General features: G+C 38.4%; 2 pseudogenes; one reads left to right on the top strand and one right to left on the bottom strand.

The window, feature by feature from the left end:
• Positions 1–243: 243 nt before the first annotated feature.
• Positions 244–2829, bottom strand: LOC122665811 (annotated as a pseudogene).
• A 484-nt stretch (positions 2830–3313) lies between these two features.
• On the top strand, positions 3314–18656 carry LOC122665810 (annotated as a pseudogene).
• Positions 18657–20120: the final 1464 nt, after the last annotated feature.

The raw sequence follows: 20120 nt of genomic DNA, 5'->3' as shown, positions 1-20120 counted from the left end.
GATATGATATTTGGGTAGGATTCAAAATTTTGAGTAGATTCAAAAAATTGCAAACACCTCCCACAAAAACTCATGAATAAGCTACAAATTGGCAAACACTATGTGCGGTAGAATCCATACATTGATTCTCTAGCTTTTGTGTCAATACTAAGTCAAAGCATTTCATCTATATTTATTGTAAAATCTAAACTAAAAAGTCCTCCATAATTCAAACACAAAAAAATCAAATTCCCATGTTCTCCTCTACAAACAGCTAGATGGTTCAACTACACCATAAGCTTTACCTCCTGCATTGACACAAGATGATTCTGCCTCTTGATTCAGATAAGTAAGTTGTACATCTTCTAAAATAATCCCGCCACACGGGTTTTCGGCGCTACAGTTGAATTTCACAACACCTTGTGTCGTCGATGTTCCTTGGATATTTTTGTAAGTCACATTATTTATTTTTACACCAGAAACCTGTGAACAATAAGTAAATAAATATTAAGTTGATCAATTAATTTAAATCAAAATTTTAAAAAATAAAAATAAAAGGACTCTAATAATAGAAATGGGCCTGCTGAATTTCGAGCCCATTATGTTAATTATGGGCAAAGCACAATTATATAACCAACAAGGATAACAAACTACTCTTCCAAAAAGACCCTTGTAGGGTTGTAGCATTGTACCTTTCCGGGGGGGCAATCTTCCTCATGTGAGCTGTAATTTTGGTCAATTACAATGGGGTTCTTGAAGAGTCTTCCCAAGACTTCCTATACTGCAAAACAAAAACCTGATCTTGTGAAATCAATGTAGCAAACTCAAAAGAATCAGAACCGTTCATCTCACCTGATGCCATGTCCAGGCCCACAAGATATGCGCTCGATCCACAAGTTACAGTTGCTCAGACCGATCGAGATGCAATCGTCGCCGGTCTTAATGCCAGCGCCAATGATCGTAACACCGGCTGACATTTGTACATGAATGCCATCAGTGTTGGGACTATTTCCCTGCAGCTGTAACTGTCACCCCTTGAATGTTAACATTATCGCAGCCGTCGATAACAATGAGGAAGATTTGGCTGTTTAACAATGTTAATCCATTGATTACGATGTATTTCGAGTTTGTAAATCCTGGATTCTGCAATAAGAGAAATGGCAATTAAGTCTCAGAACAGCTAACTAGTAAATAATGGAAGAGGAATAGAGAAACCAATGATGGGCAACCCCACAGATCTGTTCCTTGCCCATCAAGTGGTTCCATCGTAGATGGAAACACCAATAACTTTATCAAACAGAAGCCAGGTTCCGGCATTGCCTAGGACACTATAATCTGTGGGAGCAACAAGGGTCCCATCGATCCTTACTGTGATATTTGTGTTCTTACAATTCCCATTGAAGTGGGCTTGCTTAAGTAAATATCGCCCCGGTGGCACGTAGAAAATGGCGGAGCCAAGAGAGCCACAAACGCCTGCCCATCAGCCCATGCACTAAGTAATGCTTGAGTCGAGTCGGTTTCGCCATTGGATTTCGCCCCCTAAGTTGATTACATTATATATTGAAGAGGCTGCAAATGGGCTGAACATAACAGACGTGAGACAACAACATTCATGGGCCTCACCATTTCCATGTCGTGTGTGTGTGTGTGTGTGAGAGAGAGAGAGAGAGAGAGAGAGAGAGAGAGAGAAGAGAAGTAGTGATAGAGGTGGAAATGATAAGTTGATGAAAGAGAACTGATAGAGTTTGGTGTATTTATAGATTTCAAAAGTTTAAGCCCAAATGTAGAAAGAGGGTATATGGTCATAAAACTAGCTATATAGCTAACTTAATACAAAAGATATATATATATATATGTCAAAACACCCTTTTTCCAAATTACCAAAACAAAAAACACCCTTTTGCTTGCTTGGGGCAATACCTCCCACACCATCTCTTTCATATGTCAGCCATTGAAAAAGTGGTTATGTTAGTTAATTGGGCCCCACAACCTTAAAACCCATGTTTAAAGATGTCTATGAGCTATCAATCACACAACATGAGATCGAACTTATTAGATTTGGGAACATTTTTTTTTTTTTGCTAATGGTCAGCAATTTATTGATAGTAAAAAGTAAGATAATTACAATAGAGACAACAGCCCTTAGCTGCTACTCAACCTTTCAAGTCTCAGAAATAGGAAACAAAATTCTAAGATTTACAGCATGATTCTATGGTGCTATCAAAACCTGTAGTGTGGTCGGCCCAGCGCCTCCCAATTTACAGCATTTAATATGAAGCTTGGAGATGCATCCCAGGTATGATTCGCCTTTGATCTTGCAGCATGATTTGCTAGGGAATCTGCAGGAGCATTTCCTTCTCTGAAACAATGTATGATGCGCCATTGGATGATTTGAAGGAATTTTTGTGCCTTCCACCATTCCTGTAGAAAGTTCCATGGCAGGTTTGCAGAGAGAATTGCAGTCACCACTGATGTAGAATCGCTCTCCACCCATAGCCTGTTTGCATTTAACATTTGCGCTTCTTTGATTCCTATAAAAAGGGCCGATAGTTCTGCATTGAAATTAGTTCCAACGCCTTGATATGAAGCAAAAGCTCTAATCACAGCACCAAGATGGTTGCGAATGAGACCCTCCGCCCCTAAAGATCCTGGGTTCCCTAGCGAGGAGCCATCAATGTTGAGTTTCCACCATCCAAAAGGAGGCTGCCTCCATGTAACTTCCACAATTCGTTTGGTCGGAGCGTTGGAGATGTGTACTTTGAGTGATTTCGCTAAGACCATTTCCTGAACAGATTTGATTTGGATACTTGATATTCGAGAACGATCTGTCACTTCTCTGAGGCATTTCATCACTACTTGCTTTGGCGCACTTACTCGGTTGTCATATCGCCTTTTATTTCTTTCCAACCAGATTTGTTGGCAGGTGATCGGTAATAGGATCTTCCAAATGCTAGGCAGCGGAACCACTTTGGATTTCCTCCTCCACCATGAGAAAAATAACTCCATTGAGGGGAATCCGCCCCAGTTTTCATTAAACAGGGAGAGGATATCTTGCCATATGAGGCATGAGAACCTGCAATTTAGAAAAATATGCAGGCTAGATTCAATCTCAGAGTGACATAGCTCGCATCTAGAAACTAGCGGGACTGATCGGCGGCATACTCTGTCATCAATGGGGAGTGCATTGTGTACCATACGCCAGCCGAAGAGGGAGGTACGAGGATCCAAACCTTGCTGCCAAACTGCCCAGATCCATGTTGGAGGGGCTGCCTTAATCCTTATCTCTTCCCAAGCAAATTTAATTGTGCATAGACCAGATTTGGAGTGAGCCCAAATGCGTGCATCTCTTCTATTTATTGGTTCAATCTCCATTTTTTGAATACTATTTATCACTCCTTGGAATGCAATGAGATTGCACCTGTGGAAAGTTCCATCCATCTTCATCCAGAAACTCCGAAACCGTGGCAGTTAAGTTCCTTGGGATTTGGATAGGGTGTAGAAGATCCTCAATAGAATTATTCCCAACCCATTTATCATACCAGAAACGAATATCTGCTCCATCTCCCACCACCCATCTTTCTGCTTATTGAACCAATACCCATACCTTACGTAGGCCAGGTAGAATCGACGAGGTGCCCACCGCTTTTCTTAAAGAGCCATCCTTGTTCACAAGTCTTCCATTTAAGAACCTTGCAAATTCTGAGTTTGTAGCCTTTATAAACCATGCAAGCTTTGCAATTAGTGCCAAATTGACATCTCTCATGCGACGAATGCCCAAGCCTCCCTCCTTCTTCGGTTTACAAAGACTTTCCCATCTCACTGTAATGGCTTTGGATTTATCCGCTTCACCCGACTAGATAAAGTTACGAATCCAACATTCCATATGCTCAATAGCAGAAGTAGGCCAGAGATAAATTGAAAAATTATGGATTGGAATACTACTCAAGACTGACCTCACTAATTCAACCCTCCCTGCCATGGAAAGAAGTCGCCCTTTCCAAGCTGCTAGTCTTTTCTTGAAATGGTCCATCATAGGCAATACATGTTCCTTATTCACTCTCCCTTTTAAGAGACCTACCCCAAGATATCGTGTGGGAAAAGTGCAGGTAGGGATTTGAAGGACTGAAATCAACCGTTGCCTACGTGCTGCAAAGATCCTCTCCAAGAAAGCTTTGCTTTTTGCCAGATTGACTTTTTGCCCTGAATATGCTCCATAGTCATCTAGAAACTTCAACACTTTTTTAACTCCCCGCAGTTCGGCCTTCATGAAAATAAATAGATCGTCAGCATACAAGAGGTGAGATGGAGTAGATACCTGACGAGGGCCTGGCAGCGTTTTCAGACTACCCGAAGATCGTAGGGCAGAGAGGCCACGGCATAGAACTTCTTCTGCAATAATGAATAGTAAGGGAGAAAGAGGGTCCCCTTGCTTCAGTCCTCTCTCCATGCCAAAGAATCCCATTGGACCTCCATTGATATGCACTGAGATCCTAGGAGACAACATGATCTGGTGTATCCAGGAAATCCACAGTCCTGAGAAGCCGAATGCATGAAGCACATCAAATAAAAAGCTTCAATCCAGGGTGTCAAATGCTTTTTGAATATCCAGCTTCAACCCTAGACCTCCACCCCTGCAACGCCTTGACAATAAATTTGTTAACTCTGAAGCCACTCCAATATTTTCAAAAATGACTTTGCCTTGCTGAAATGCTCCCTGCTTAGGTGAGATTAATTTATGTAGGATTGCTGACAATCGGGTCGCCCTAATTTTTGGAATCAGCTTAAAGAAGAAGTTTCCTACACAAATCGGTCTGAACTGACCCACTTTATCAGCATTGTCAACCCAGGAACCAGGCTTAAAAAATTGTTGTTAAGCCCTTTTGTGATCACCCCTTCTCTGAAAAAATTATGGATTCCCCTACAAACATCCCTGCCAATAATACTCCAACATACTCTGTGGAAGGTTCCAAGGAACCCATCTGGTCCTGGAGAACTGGATGGATCAAGGTCGAAAACTGCTTCCCTGATCTCTTCTTGAGTAGGAATTCTAGTGAGAAGTTCATTATCTTCTGTTGAAATCAGAGGAGGAATAACCTCCAGCAAAGCAGCCTTCTTGGTCGACTGACCTTTTTTTAAAAAAAATTCAAAGTGAGAAACAAAGTGTGTTCCAATAGTACCTGCATCAGAAAGAGTCGTACCATCCTCCTTGATAATATTTTGAATGGTGTTCTTGGCTCTTCTAATTTTGGTAGATAAATGAAAGTACTTCGTACACCTATCTCCCAATCTGATCCATCTATCTCTTGATTTTTCACACCATAATTTTTCTTGAAGCATCACAGCCTTATTAAAATTAATTCTGGCTTGAGTTTCCTTGTTGAACAGTTCATCTGAGACTCCCTCTAACTCAATCTGATTTAAAATTGATTCAAGATCAGACTGAGTTCTGCTGACCTCCAGATCTACATGTGGAAAATGCTCTCTCGCCCAAATTTTCAACAGACCCTTTAATCTTTTAAGTTTCAAAGACATCACATATAAGGGGGATCCTCTAACCGGCTCATCCCAGGAGGCCTGCACAAAACTAGTAATAAACTGCTCGTGTTCTGTCCAAAAGCGTTGAAGCCGGAAAGGTGCATTTGAAGGCCTAGGCACTTCTTCACAGAGAACCAGAATTGGAGCGTGGTCTGACTGCCCTCTCACTAGAACCTGCTGGGCACTATTGGCGTAACTTTGCCACCAATCATCATTGCATAGACTACGGTCCAAGGTGGCATTGGCACGTACATTCCCTACCTGCCGATTGTTCGACCAGGTGAATCTGTTGCCCGTAGATGGAAGAAGAGATAGTGACGCCGAATCAATCATAGCTGTAAACTCCTCTGCCGATCCCAAATTGAACCTTCCTGGTCCTCTCTTGTCTGCTGCATAAAGGTAGGCTTTAAAGTCACCAAGCACTAACCACGGACATGAATTTCCTGCCAGCGAAACCAGATCACACCATAAATTACGTCTAATAGCTCAGAAGCAACTAGCGTGAACCACAGTAATCATGCTTTTGACACCTTGAACATCGACCTGTAAAGTTATGTGTTGATCTGATTCCAAAATCACAATAGGTCGTGGTAAGCCTAACCTCCAGAGAAATCACAGGTTGGGAACCCCCTCACCCCGATTGTTGACAATGATCTCCGCAGTCATGCCAATGGCAGAAAGAAGACCCAAAGAGCATTTATTTTTTTTTTATCAATTTTGGGCTCTGCTAAACAAAGAAAATCAGGTGAATTTTCCTCCATTACTCTTCTTAGGTGCGCTCTCGCACGCAAATTACACACCCCCCTGATGTTCCAGTAGATGCATTTCATTAAAAAATAATTAGAGAAGGGGTGACGCCTCTAGAGCGTCCTCTCTGTAACCCTCTTGCAGCCCCTAATCAACCATATTGATTTCAGCCACACCTCGGTGCTGAGAGCCTGCTAAAATATTAGATTTCAGTATATGTTTTTCCCGGACACCTCTACGCTTACCCACTTTGATAAACGGAGCATCCCCACCCTTATCATCATGTTGGCATGGGGCAGATTCATCGTGTACTACTATTGCCATGCAACCACTGTTGTGACACGAAACCGAGATTGGTGAAGAGGTCTCAACACTACCACGTTCAAGTTGGAAATCCTGCTGCTCCAGGGAATCACATTGTACATGGGAAGGAGATGTGGACCCCGCTGCCACCTCAGCACCAAGAGGAGAGATCTCCTTATTCACGGACATAAGGACGTTAGAAACCTCACGATGGAGGGCAAGTGAGTCACTAACTCTTGGAACAGAATTTTGTTGGGATTCCACCTCTCTAACGTTGCCACCTAGCCCAGGAGAAACTCCTACAAAAACTCCATTCTGAACTGCCTCCTCCGGCTACTTAGAAGTTGAAACAAACACGTCTCTTTCAAACTGTTGTTCTTCCGTTTCAGGTGGAACTCTCCGGCGCCATTCCTTCCTTGGCCGTGCTAATCTGCTTGGTGCAATCTCTGGGTCAGCCACTGGAATTGACTCATTCGTTCCCATCTCCTCTCTTCTACGTATTGGGCAAGCATCTGAACCATGACCAAAGCCTCGGCACCCTGTGCATCTCGATGGTGGCTCTTCAAAAACTACCTGTTGTTTGAAGACAAACTTCCCCGACGATCCTTCTTGTTCGCGCTCCACAAATACTTCTTCCACCCTAGGAACAGATTCGTCTATGTCAACGCATACCCTAGCATAATGTCCATAGTGAGAATTCTTGGTACGTCGATCAATAGCAATTGGACGACCCACTGCTTTGGCGATGGAAAGTAGAATTGCTTTATGCCAGTATTCTTGAGGTAAATTCGGGAATCGGATCCAAGTCAGCTTGTGCGTTATAGCCTGTTCCTGAACCCTAAACTCCTTACGCCACGGCTGAAAATGCAAGAGTTGATTATCAACACGGATAGGGCTTCTTCTCCATATGACAGTCATGTCGTTTGCATTGGAGAATCTAAAAACCACAAAACCTTTGCCAATAGATCTTAGGGAAACCCCTTCTCGCAGTGACCAATGTTGCAAAGCCTCTCGTAGCCTTTTCATTGTAGTAAATCTGAAATTAATTCTCCCCAACAGAGAGTGTTGCATCTTGTCCAACTGCTCCACGTACCCCACCTGAGGAATCTTAATCCTCGTCAGATTCCCATCCCTAACCGGCGATGGTAGATTGTCAGTCTCAGGTAGGCGAGGTTTCGCCACCGCAGCATATGATAATGGCTTTGCCACCTTACTAGGCTCCTTCGCCAGAGCCGGAAAGCCCAAGAACCCTCCTAAGTCCACCACAGTATTCCCTTCACTACCTCCTGGATCGTGCACGACTTCCTTCTCCATCTTTTTTCCCAGATTTGGGAACATAGTAGACCCTAGATTATGGATTTTAGCATTAAAGTGGGCCCTACTTTTAACACCAAATGTAGCATATGAGTATGGGTAATACAAGATGGATCAGGTGTTGCATAAGTCCCACCCACCCTATTAGTGATGGAGGTACCCTAGGCAGGGGAATAGCAAGTTTGTCTGTAAGAAAACCTGACTCTTACGTATGAAGAGCACTAAGGTTAGAAGTTTTGTTCCAATCTCTTTTAGTTCCAAGGAAAATTAATATTTCTTTGGAGTCAAGCACGACTAGAGATCGAATTATCTTTTAAAGGTTACTTCAGTTCTATCAATCACCATTTGCGATCAATTTTTGCATGGAACTTTTTGTGTTATCATTTCTTCTATCTTGATCTCATGTCTTTTCTTGGATCTATATCTTCTCAAGTGTGGTGCACTGGACAATGCACCGCACTTGAGAGGATAAATCTCCTATTTTCATTATTTTTTTATTGGAGCGTCCCCCATAAGCAAGTAAGCAACGCATCGTATTGATACCCAAACGCGATGATAAGTAGTGAAGGGCAAGTGAGGAAAATTTTTCAATCCAGAGGCATATGATTAGATTAGCTTCCTGAAATATTGGATCCTAAACAAGTAAGAGCTTGGAGTTGGTAGATTTTATCAAGAATCGAATGATAAAGTTCCCATGTATCCAAGAGACAAGTTGGAAACGTAACAAAACTAAGGTGTTGAATGGCTTCAAACTTTGGTATTTAAGAGATCATAGTAATAGAAGTGGAGTGGGCATAATTGTAGACAAAGACCTAAAGAATGATATACTAGAGGTCAAAAGATTGAGAGACAAGATTATATCCATCATACTGGTATTGGAGAAAGAAATTGTCAATATTGTTTGTGCTTATGCATCCCAAGTAGGATTGGATGGTAATTAATAATGATTTTGACCTTCGAATGGACCATATAAAATTCATTGGGGAAATGGTAGCTCCTAGTAATACATGGATGAGATTAGTCTACATTTTTTTTTTTTTTTTTTTGATAAGTAAGATCCTTTATTGAGAAGAAGCAAAAGTAGAATATACAGGGAAGGAAAATCCAAATCCAGACCCCCCCCCCCCCCCCCCAAGAAATAACTGTCCAAAGGCATACACAAGAGAAGGACCAATGGACACTCAGGACAATAACATCCACGATCCTACTCGAACAATCACAACTAACAATATGAATTTATAGCAGCCAAGAGACTAAGAGATTGTAAGCACAGAGACCCCCCTCCCATTTTTTCATCAATCTGAAATTTCAAGGACAGTTCTTGCCTTTGAAGTAGATTGAACGGCATCTATCAATCACATCAAGCTTTGATATCCTTGATAATAGCTGGTCTTGTTCTTGTTTTATTACGAAAAAGTCTAGCATTCCTCTCCCTCCAAATATGGTAGATCGAAGCACAAGAAGATAATTTCTCAATGTCACCTATGTTGCCACTCCCTCCAAAATTCTTAGTCACCCAATTGGCTTTCACCAATTAACCTACATATTGAACATGTACCGCAATGATATATGAGTTGAAATTTTCATTTTGAATTCTAAAGAAAAAACAGATATTTAAAGTATGTCCATACTCCAAATGTAACTTAAGTCATTTACTTGGCATGTAATAATATAGGTCAAAAGGAGTTGTCAAGTAAAGGGATGATGAAACCTAATAGAGCTATGTAAACATCAATTGATTTATTCAATTTAAATTCTTACAATTCCTTTCTAGGCGGGGGCCAAACACACCTTAGAAAACAACCCTTTCTCTTGACCCACTTTTTGCTTTTCAAAATTACTTTCAAGTACCATAAGATTACAAAGGATAAATATAAATATTCCTTATAAAGAAAGTATTTTAACTTCATTGATAGAAGATATAAGTGTCTTTTACTTAAAAAACAAAAAAGGCATTAACTCTAACCAGTCTCTTTCCTCTTTGGTACCAATATTTAGGGATCTATTTCCCTTCACATGATGGTAGCTTGATTGATACTCAAAATTTCAACACAAACAGAAATTGTCACATATCAAAATAAAGCTTAAAAGAATAATTAAAAATTAATATTTTAGATAATACAATTAAACACGTCTAATAATTAATTAATGTTATTAATAATATAAACAACTAAATTTAACATATCTAGCAAATCCATGAGGGTCTCCTTTCCATACCAACTGGAGCAGCCCTCGTGGAGGCAAAAAGGATAACCTACCAAATCTTGACTACATGAACCAACCACAATGATCTCATCTTTTTTCTTAATTAATAGTTTAACTTTTTTTTTAAAAAACGATTTATAGATCATCTAATAATGAGAGTCCTAGCCTCATGTTTTAAAAGAAGAAACAATACGAATTTGGCCAAAGATAGTCACCGGAGAAATGACAAATATTCCTGGTCAAGCCAGCGAGAGTATATGCAGATATGCAGCATTCTTCTTGCGGGTGCATATACATGCATGCTGCATACATGAGAATCATGGAGTCAAAGGTCAAAGGGTTTTTAGTTACACACTTTCCTGATGGAGCCAGCCTGAGTACTCAAATTTGGATCTTATTTTAAATAACCTATATATGGATTTCAACTGTGCAGAAAAGAATATTTAAGCCCCATGTAAGGGTGTCAATCGGGTGGTTCGGTTTTTTCGGTTTCGATGTGAGTTTTAGGGAAACTTAAACCAAACTCACATCGAACCAGAACCAATAAGGGTTTTTCAGCTTTGGCTTGGTTTCTGTTCGGTTTGTGCTATCGGTTTTAGTTTGGTTCGGTTTGAAAACTGGGTATACACTGGTTTTGGGTAGGGATTAGGTAGTGTTTTAGGGTTCGGAGGTCGTTTCAGCCTTCAGTTCGGTTCGGGTTCAGTCCTATTGATTGGGCCAATTGGTAGCCCATTGGTTTAGCCCGAACCGAGTTGAAACTTAATGGTGCTTGGACCCGTAAGCCAAACCGATAAGGTCTCGGTTAGGTTAGGATCGGACTCAATTGGATCGGGTCGGGCCGCATTGGTTTGCCTATCTCTTTTTAGGTCTTGACACCCTTGGCCCTATGCTATATTATTTAAAGGGTTGGTGTATTTAGAATTCTAAGAGGCATTTAATGTAGTTTTTACATGTGAACTACATTAAATATTGCATTTCATCTTTTTGAAAATTTCTTTTTACCTTTGCATCAAAACTGTTAAATAATTTTTGAGAATAAAATAAAGTGCAAAAATATAAGATTACAAATCTATTGACACCTTACGGAGGGTGTCAATAAAAAAAATCCCTTCTTTAAAAGCATACTTGACTGAGGCGATTTGATTCCAATTGAATTATATGAAAATTGTTGAATTCTATAGATGGAAAGGATTTTGGAAGAATTTCTAGATTGTCTGGATCGGTAAAAGCCTACATTACCCGAAAGCATTGATTTACCAGCGTAGCTTTTTAGATCCATAACTTTGACACTGGTGGAGTTATGGGAGCCATAACCCCAATGTCCAAATGGCAGCAAAGGCTCTATAGTCTACCCAATGACCAATGGTTCGTAGGTCAAATTTGCACGTATAAAGGGTGTTTTAGGCCTTGAGCACGATTTGATTATCAATAAACTCGTTTATTGCTCTCCTTCCTAGTTAAGAGTTTATTTTACCTTGTGGATTCAAAGGTTCGTTAGTGCTAAAACGTTATTTAGTACCATACTTCCGACTGCATCAAAGGGGTAGAATTGGGAGCCTTTCCTCCTCTTTCACATATTCTTTCTACCATATGGCTAATGCTTTGGTCATTCTAACCACTTCATCTATGGAAAGCAATTTCATAACTTAGACAATTTGTGAAATTTGATGACCAATTTCAACTTTATGACCCACCATGTGTCAACCCCCCCCCCTCCCCTCCATTTTTTTCAGTTGTCCCATGTATGGGGGGTTTTCCCTTGTTCTTAAGGACCTTCTTTTAGGGTAAATTATACGAACGTCTCCTGAGGTATGACCTAATTACACTTTCACCTCTGAATTTTGAAAAATTACACATATCTCCTCTGAGGTTCAAACTAAGTAACAAAAGCACCTACTCCGTTAATATATACCCCCACAGGGCACTAGTTGAACCATCATGTGATCGTTTTAATTGGCATAAAAAAATTAATGTCACAGTGCATGAGGCTCTCGGTTCTATAGGATCTGGGAGGGGCAAATGTGCACAACTTTACCCCCCCCCTCCCCCCTCCCCCACTTTGGATAGAGACTGTTTTCATGTTTTGAACCCCCAGCCCGATGGTTGCAATACCACAACTTAACCGTTGCTCTAAGGCTCACCCACTAAATTTGGCACTAGTAGAACTATCATGTGACAGTTCTAATTGACACGTATGAAAAATTCTTATAAAGGGAAAGTTACAAAAACCCCTTCCAACCATCAAAAAAATTTAAAAACACACTTGAAGTAGTAACATCCTTATGGGAAGCCATACCAAAGAATATTAATCCTATAATAGGGCCACACTACGTAATTACGTATACGTAGAACTTAGTTTAATAATAATAGTAATAATAATTGTTGTTGTTGTTGGTGGTGGTATTTATTTATTTTTTTTAAGTATTGCGTCTTGGAATCAGATTGCTTTCACAACATATTCTTAGAGACGAGCATGGGACATGATGCTAAGTTAGCGCATAGGTGTAGATTATAAGCAAGAAATCTATTTCTGCTCTTGGGTTCTCTCTATATAAACCTCACCATCATCACATTGTACTGCAAATTGAAAGAAAGAAAGTAATCCCTCTAACTAACATGGAGAAAGCAGCTTTGTTGGTTGGAATTTGGGTTGTTCTACTGATCCCTTTCACTAGTTGCCTCTTGCATCGCAATCAGTTTCCTCCGACTTTTCTCTTTGGAACTGCAACATCTTCTTATCAGGTAATGAAAATGTCTTCCATCTTTTTATGTTTTTCAAAAAAAAATTTTTATTGGGTATTGAAGTTCAATCTGTACTATATGTGGCAATGATCTTCTAAATTTCTTTATTTCTATCAAATTTCTTTCTCAAGAGCATCATAATGGTTGATTCCTTTATGCTACATGGTTTTAGGAAATGCTTGCTTTCCTTCAAAAATCAATGTTTTTCATCCTCTCTCCATAAAAGACCCATGTAGGAAATTTGGTAGAAATCATTATAAATTAACCATTAAGATGAGGGTGTTTAAATCTTTTTAAGTCTTCACATCAGATTACTCACAATCGATGTGAGATAGTTGCTTTTGCATCGAACCCCATCAGCCTTCTCACATTTTCTCACGTTCTGATCATGTGGGCCTCTAGAACATTTCCTATCTGTGATTAGTGTTACATGATAGATTCCACTCTCCCCCCCCCAAAACAAGTAGCCTTGAAAACCCTTGCCCTACATTTAGACTAACAAAACCTGAAAAGTGTCATGTCTCCTATTCTTCAAAAACATAGTTCATATTAACAAGAGAAGTGCATTCCCTTCCTATGGAATTAGTTTGAACCAAGGTTTTGTCATAACCCATAAAAGTCTATGCTAGAAATCCAAATCCAAATCAAATAAAACCAACTGCAAGAGCTACACAATCTAGAGAACCATAAGGAAAAGTATTCTACCAACTATCAAAAATAGAAGAAGCCTCATCTTGACCTCAGAATAAATATTTGAATTGTTTCCTTCTATAAGCTCTAATAATCCATTAAGGACCAAACTTTACAACTCTTTTTCAGTCTCCATGTTTTTAGCCGGCCTATTCCTTTAACTATAGTTTGAAGATCTATGGCTTAAAATTCAAATGAACTCCATTCATCAAACTTTGCTGCGTAAACTCTAGAATTGGCTTTGTCCTTGTTTCCTCTTCGAATTTCCTTTCTAACTTAATTCGGTTATAGAAATAAGCCTTTGAGTTTGTTGTGAACCTCTTTCCTTGTATTTTTTTTTCTCCTATTCTTTTTTCTTTTGATAAGGAAAGATTTTTGGGCTTCATTAAATATATTTTAATCACAAAAAAAAAAAAAAAAACCTCTATAATCGGACTTCTATAAAGAACCCTTACTTAAGATTAAGCCATGTTGCATGCACATGCAGCCAATCAGTTGACATTTGGATTAGTTTTGTATAGATATTTTCTTCAAAGAAAATTTAAGTTTGTCTGGGAAAGTAGATGTATGGATGGCAACTGGAGTATGACTTTGAGCCTACGATCCCTGGCTCATGTACATGTGTTAAATTCTAGTGTACAAAAACGATTAAAACTTCCTGATTGCATGATTTGGGGCCATTGAGAAAACGATTGAAATTAAGAAATTGATATAGGACCCTATACTTTTTTTTTTTTTTTAAAACCCAATTTTATATGGTTAGTTTTCCAGCAACTTCTCTTTTAATAGCACAGAATTTTTAAACAATTTTCTCTCAAGTTCAGCCAGCATCTGAAAATGATTATAACACAAATTTTAAATAATTTTCTCTCAAGTTCAACTCTGACCGAAAAATGCCATCATGAAAATTTTTATGGGTGATTTCTTACCCCAATCAGATTTTGAATTATTGAAGATACCAAGGAAAAAGTCCAATACATAGTGAATTATAAAATTAAAAGAAGACATCAATTCATCATATGACCAGCAAATGGTATCAGCTTTCACATCAAATGATTCCAAATGTTCATATCGCATCATTTGTATATTATGTTAAAATATTCCTAACATTTTCTATATTAGGAGTGAAAAGGAAATTTGTATTAGGAGTGAAAAGAAAATTTCTGACATAAATAATGCTTAAATTGTTTTTTACAATCAATCATTTTTCATCCATTTGGGAAGATAATAATAATTTTTAGATGCTCTCGGAAGATCACGTTTTAAGATTTATTATTAATATCTAGTGTTTGACGGATTGTTTTTTCTTGTTGATGGCCACGCCATAGGTGGGAATTTCGACTTTGCGTTTTGTTGATGTTTATTTTTTGATTCCATATTTCTTATTGCTAGGATGTATATCTTTTTTATTCTTTTCTTAATACAAAGGATTTTTTAGTGGGAAAAGATAAAAGGAAGATAATAATTTGGTCATTCTTACCAAGGGATAATGGGGATCAATTCTGCGGAGGGCACATGTAAAATCTAATAGTCATCTCAAACACCATATGGCTTGTCATGTAGAGGACATCTCCCTTTGTTTCAATGATCCATATTCTTCAAAATAGGGTTGGCCTTTCAAAAATTCTCCAAGAATTATATTGGAAAAGTAGTAATTAAAGAGAAGGAAAGTGTCCAATAAAGGAAGTGAAAAGATGATCAGACAGAATCCTGATTCTTTTTTCCATTCTATTTTTTAAGATTGAGGGAGCCTACTTAGAAGGTAACAAAAGCTGCAGCAATTGGGATATATTCTCTCACTTGCCAGGTACGTCTCAATTTCCACTTTAGTTTTTTATTTTTTAATTGTATCATCATTGTTCACCCCAACCCTTAAATAATTTTTTTTTAAAAATGTTTTTTCTTGCACTGATAGTATATTACTTATTTTTTCCCTTTATAAAGGAAAAATCAAGGATGGAAGTAATGGAGATGTTGCAGTTGATCACTATCATCGTTATGTGGTAGGGATTTTTTTCTTTGATATAATGATCATTTTTCTTATATAGTGATGCACTCCTTGGAGGGCAAGGATCCACGTTGTCAACACCATGTAGCTAAGATATTCCTGATTTCTTGGGCTATCCTCTTTCCTCCTATTTTTATTTTTCCCCTTTTTCTATTTCCCACTTTTCGTATCTCATTTCTTCATTTCTTTTACTTCCCTTTCCCTTTGTGAGGGCCTCATCAAATCCAAGCAAACTACTGGGATTCCTTTCATTCTATACATGCATCATGCCTTTGAAAGACTTAAAAGGAAGAGTTTCAAATCTAGAGAATGAAATTTGGTAGGTTGGACTTGGACATTATTTGGTTGGCACATTAGAAGGTACTACAGGCAGTCTTTATCCTGATAATATAAGATTGGGCTAGAAAGAGAGGCCTAGCCCAACTATTGGATGGCCTTGGCTAGACAAAAGGGCTGGTTAGGCCCAGAAGAAGTCCCCACAGATACCGGAGTAAATGTATTAGGTTTATGCATAATATACTTCACTGCTCCCATCTATGAACTTCTTATTGAGTCTGAATTTGAATTGTTAAACAGGAAGATGTAGAGTTGATGCAATCCCTTGGAGTAAATGCCTATAGATTCTCCATTTCATGGGCTAGAGTCCTCCCAAGTAAGTCATTACCATATATATCTTTTTACACCTTCTGGTTAAAATACTTTCAAGCAATTTTATGTTTAAATTGAAGATTTTACATGGAATTGATGCATATGTATCTTAATATCAGGAGGAAGATTCGGCGAAATTAATAAAGAGGGAATTGAATTCTATAACAACCTAATAAACTCCCTCTTAGTTAGAGGTAACTTTCTTTTTCCCATGTAAATTCCTCTTACATGCATGCCAGTGGGGTTGGTATTCAAATATTATGAATCTAAACATTGTTTAAAATCTGAAAATGTGAATTGTGGGAAGCTTACTGTTTAACTTGTTTGTTACTGAACCAGGGATTCAGCCATTTGTTACCCTAAGCCATTTTGATATTCCTCAAGAACTTGAAGAACGATATGGGTCATGGTTGAATTCGCAACTTCAGTAAGTCTCTCTCAATGTCATTTTTTAATCTTGTCAATGAATTGTGTAGGGATAAAACCCATGATTGTTTTGGATTTGATTTATCTTTTAGATTCTTTAGGAGAACACTACATTACTTTGTTTCAACTGTAAAAATGATGCATAGGGCTAGTACAGTACTACTGGTGTGCTTTCTCAATATTTCCTATGTCAATGTACAGGCAAGACTTTGGATATTTTGCGGATGTATGTTTCAAAGCTTTTGGTGATAGAGTGAAATACTGGGCTACATTCAATGAGCCAAATCTTATGCTGATATATGGTTACATAACTGGAGTACTCCCACCAGGCCATTGCACCATTCCATCTGGTAATTGCCAACATGGGAACCCAGCTTCAGAACCCTACATTGCTGGGCATAATATTATATTAGCCCATGCCAATGCAGTTAACATCTACAGGGAAAAATATCAGGTACTAGTAAAGCAGATACCTTCTTTACATTTCAAAACATATATCATTATTATTTGTGGGACAACATTAGCTAGATTGAATTCTCTTGCAAACTACAAAATGTTGCTTTGCCTTGGAATCTTACATTAACTGTGAGAATTTGGCAATTTCTATTAGGTTAAGCAAGGGGGGATGATTGGGCTTGTGGTGAACTCTATTTACTATGAACCACTAAGGAATAATTCATCAGATAATGAAGCAGCACAACGGGCCCTCGCTTTTTACAATGCATGGTATTTTCTTTATTCCTTTTTTTTTTGTTTTGGATGAATGAAAAATATATCAAAAAGCATAGAATACATGGAGAAAGCTCCACAACAAAACAATGGACTAACCTACAACCTAATCAAACTTATTTTTCTATTCTTTCATCCTTACTTTAGACATTTTGTAGCTAAACCTAAGCTAAGGCCTTGTATAGTCTATATATTAGCACATCAGATATCATTAACATACAAATATTCTTTCTTTCCCTTTGTGTTTTCTTTTTGACTAACCCTTTTCTGTGTGTGTTTTTGTGTAGGATACTAGACCCCTTAGTATTTGGTTCATATCCTCCCGAAATGCGCCAAATTTTGGGTCCGAGATTACCTAAATTCACATCAGAACAGAAACAAATGTTGAAGAACAACAAGTTGGATTTTATTGGAATTAATCATTACACAAGTCTATATGCGCAAGATTGCTTGTTTTCTAAGTGCAACGCCGTTACTTCACAGACGAATGGCTTCGTGGTCATCACAGGAGAAAGAGATGGCATCCCTATTGGACCACCGGTAAGACAATAGTTCTAAAAGAAGTGAAAAGGGGATAGCCAATTAAGCCCTAATTCATAGAAGAAGTTGCTAGCTAATGCCAATAAATAACTTGTCCTTCCTAACAATTCATTTTTCCCTTTCTTTTTCAGACTGACATGCAAGATATATATGTGGTTCCTTCTGGTATGGAGAAAATGATTATGTACTACAAGGACAGATACAATAACATTCCAATGTTTATCACTGAAAATGGTATATAATATATTCATAATCTTATGTTAACTAGTTGAATTGTTCATTTTTTGTCACATATTTTCATTTGGCTTGAAAGATAGACCAATTGAACTAGAAAAATGTCCTCTTATTTTTTAGGGTATCCTGATGGGAGTAGACAAGGTAATTCGATCGACGAGTATATAATTGACACGAAGAGGGTGGAGTACTTGAATGGTCACTTGACATTCCTTACAAAGGCCTTGAGGTATTTTATTAGTATCAATAAGAACTAAACTTTTAGATATTTGAGATTTCAAATGTATTCTTACATATTTATGTTAATATCCACAGGAATGGAGCAGATGTAAGGGGTTATTTCATATGGTCTCTTCTTGATAACTTCGAATGGACATTCGGTTATACTTTGCGATTTGGGCTTCATTATGTAGATCACGACACGCTTGAGAGAATTCCAAAACTATCAGCAATGTGGTATAAGCAATTTCTTGGTGGACAGAAGATGATGAAACCTAAAGTTAATGAAGCTCAGATACAGCGTCTTACTAATCAAGTTTCGCGTATGTCTACATAATATGTTGTTTTGTATGTAAACGCAATGTGTGAGAATTTTCGTGTGATACTTTGGATTTGAGGTGATTTAAACTATGCTGGACTAATTAATGTCTATCATGTACCCAATCCATTCTTTAATTTCTAATTAGATTATTTATACATGTAGGAGCTTGAATGTTTAAGATGCCCTTAAGAGGCCAAGGGAAATGACAGCATTTCCTTTTGTTATGCAGTATGCAAACAAATAAGATTCAATTAGATTTGAAATCCCTTGGGCAGCATTTCCCTTTATCTCTTTTTGGTTATTCTTCCTTTCAAGTTGTAGCTTAAAACAACATCACAGTAAGTAAAGGTATTTTGAGGTAATAATCCCACATCGGCTATAGCTGCTCTGATTATCAAGTATAAGAGCCACAAGAGGCCACCCAACTTTGAACCAATTGGTTTTTAGATGAAAGCTTAATAAGGTAAAACCTAGAAAAACAGGAGATTCACATGGCATAAGAGAACCAAGGGTCTGCTAGATCCTTACATGCTACCATCGTTTCTCCCACCACTCCAACTTCATTTTTCAGCAGAGGAAATAGAGATTTTTGAAAGAAAACAAAAATAAAATGGCTCTGTAAACGTTGTTATTTATTAGTTTTTTTTTCCCCTACTTCTTCCCCCACTCCCTATACCACCTTTCCTCCGTTCAATAATACTATCTCCATCAAGTTAACAAACTCCATCTACCTTCTTTGGATGTCGCAACCTGATCCTCTTCTGAAAAGCTATGATCTGTAAAGCATAATTGAGTTCAATGACTCAATCAGGTGAACTGCTTTTCTCCCCATGGGAGTGCTGGCATAGGCCACACTCCCGGACAGAAAACGGACCTTTATCTCCTGAGGTTCGCTGACCGATACGGTTGTACGGTTCCTCTCATAGGAGGCTGAAATGACCGAACACACTGCCTGGGTGGGGTCCACCCCCTTTTATTAGAGGCACTAGAGAACCGTACTGGGCAAGGGAACCGCAGGTGATAAAAATTCAATAGAAAACTGCTTCCCATTTATTTATTTCAAAGAGATTCATCTATACAAAAACAATATTATAAGTTGTAACTAAAATAATTCCAACTAAATAGAAGCTTCCAAAAATGCGTCATAAGTGAACCATGGATTTATCTAAAACCATATTTTTATCTGCTCCATTTCTTGCCCACTCCATCTCCCCAAGTTCCACTAATAAAGGGGGGTGGACCCCATCCTGTGTGTTCAGATAAGGGTAGGGTGGTCATTTCCACCCCCTCCCCCCTCTATTAGAGAAACTTGGGGAAATGGACAGCCCAGGAAATGGAAAAGATAAAGGTCCATCTAAAACCTGCCCAAAAAAAAAGAAAAACTTTATAAAATCTTGAAATTTTCAATAATTAAAGTTTTTTTTTTATAGGTCATATCAAATTTATTGCAGAGAAGATAAAATAAAAGGTAAATTATGT

This window comes from Telopea speciosissima, chromosome 6 (genome assembly GCF_018873765.1).
Source record: "Telopea speciosissima isolate NSW1024214 ecotype Mountain lineage chromosome 6, Tspe_v1, whole genome shotgun sequence".
Classification (NCBI taxonomy): domain Eukaryota; kingdom Viridiplantae; phylum Streptophyta; class Magnoliopsida; order Proteales; family Proteaceae; genus Telopea; species Telopea speciosissima.
Note: the sequence above shows the minus strand (reverse complement) of the source record. Positions and strands in the feature narration are given on the sequence as shown.